This window comes from Oratosquilla oratoria, chromosome 25 (genome assembly GCF_046742065.1).
Source record: "Oratosquilla oratoria isolate Oo_2021 chromosome 25, ASM4674206v1, whole genome shotgun sequence".
Classification (NCBI taxonomy): domain Eukaryota; kingdom Metazoa; phylum Arthropoda; class Malacostraca; order Stomatopoda; family Squillidae; genus Oratosquilla; species Oratosquilla oratoria.
Genome location: NC_134801.1, coordinates 39150388 through 39152531, shown reverse-complemented (window position 1 = coordinate 39152531; position 2144 = coordinate 39150388).

Sequence of the window (2144 nt, the reverse complement as noted above, 5' to 3'; positions counted from 1 at the left end):
AGGGGTGAGAGTGGGGGATTTTTTTTTTTTTTTTTTTTTTTTTAGGATAAGTTGATAGTGGAGGATAGGTGGAGAAAGAGGAAAAGGGTGGACGGGAGAGAGGTAATTAGAGCAAACTGCTCATATGGGAAGGAAAGTGAGCAGGAGTACAAGGAGAAGCCGAGAGAAGTGTGGTAGTTAGTGAAGGATAGAACAGAAGTAGGTGTGGAAGAGGAATGAGGGTGTTTAAAAGAGGAAGTGACAAGGTGTGCAAAGATGGTATGTTGAACAAGGAGGATGGGAGGGAATAGAAGGAAGGGTAGTGAATGATGGAATGATGAAGCGAAGAAGGTAGTAGAAGAAAAGAAGCAAGCATTCAAGGACTGGTTGCAAAGTGGAATGAGAGAAAAATATGAGAAGTATAAAGAAAAAGAAGAAAAACAAAATAAAGTATAAAGGAAACAAAAGGAGAGCAGATGTAAAATCGGGAATGAGTATGACAGAAAATAGAAAATGATAATGAAAATAAGTTTTGGAAAGAAATCAAGAGAAAAAAATTAAAAGGCAAAGAAGGACAGATCTTAATGGAAGAGGAGGCAGTAAGAGGAAGACGAGTGGAGTAATTTAGAAAGCTGTTTAATGTTGAGGATAAGGATGGACTGGTGGTAGCAGTGGGAAGCGCTAAGAAAATGGCAGTGATGGGAGGAAAAATAAGAAAATATGAGGAGCAAGTAGCTCTGAAAATGATGAGAACAGGTAAAGCACCAGGGTTAGATGATTGTCACGCGGAATGTCTGAAGAAGGGAGGTACAGTAATATTAGACTGGTTAGTGAGGTTATTTAATGTATGTCAGGGAGGGTAGAGTGCCGGAGGAATAAAGGAGTGCCTGTATAATTCCGTTTTACAAGGGAAAAGGGGACAAATGTGAGTGTAGTAGATTCAGAAGGATCAGTTTGTTGAGTGTAGTTGGAAAGGGATATGGGAGGGCTTTAACTGAAAGTATTAGAAGATGAACAGAGAGAGATTGGTGAGTAATAGTGTGGGTTTAGGAAAGGCAAGGGTTGCGTTTACCAGCTTTTTGTGAAAAGACAGGTATGTGAAAAAATATAGATTTTCTTTTTTTTAGGGTGCATTATGTATTTGGAAAACACTTATGATAGGGTAGACAGGAAGGCATTGGGGGAGGTTTTGCAGAGATATGGGTTTGAGGGAAAGCTGTTAAGGGCAGTCAAGAGTTTTTACGAGAGTAGTAGAGCCTGTGTTAGAATGAGAAATGGAAAGAGTGAGTGGTCTGAGGTAAAGACGGGATTGCACCAGGGATGTGTCAAGTCGCCATGCTGTTCAATGTGAACATGAATTGGGTGGTGCAGGAGGTAAAGTTCAAGGTAACTGACGGGAGATAGTGAAAGAAAATGGAGAAAAGTTGTAGGTAATCCAGGTATTATTTTCTGATGACACTGCACTTGTAGCAGGGTCAGAGGAGGGATTAAGTATGCTAGTGACGGATTTTGGGAAGGTATGGGAGAGGAGTAAGTTAAAGGTAAATATGGGTGAAAGCATGCTGATGAGATATACAAAGGTAGAGGATAGCAGTAGCTCGAGGCCGTGGATATCTTTAAGTATTTAGTGTTGCATGTGCCGGGAAAGGGAGGAATGGAGGTGGATCTAAGATTTAGATTGGGAGAAGCAAGTAAATGCCTCGGGGTATTAATAAGTGTCATGAGAAATAAGCATCTAGGAATGGATGCAAAAAGGAGATTGTATGAATGAGTGATTGAGCCGACGGTATTGTACGTGGCAGAGACTTGGAATTTAAGAGAGGCAGAGAAAAAGTTCAAATGTTCTTAAGATGAAATGTCTGAGAAGTATGGTAGGGGTTATTAGGTTGGGTAGAGTAAGAAACGAGGAGGTGAGGAGGATAGCGGGAGTAGAAAAGGAGATAGCAGATAGGGCTGATAAAAGATCATTGGGAAGGTTTGGACACATAGAAGGAACGAGAAATGAAAGATTAGTAAAAGAAATGTGGCGGCAGAGGTGGGGGAGTGAACTTGAGGGGACGACCGAGGATCCAGGGATACAAGAATGACACGCCATCCATGAGGAGGGTGAAAATTGTGGTGAATGGGAGTGGAATGGGTGGGACTTGGTACATGCTTTTGACTTG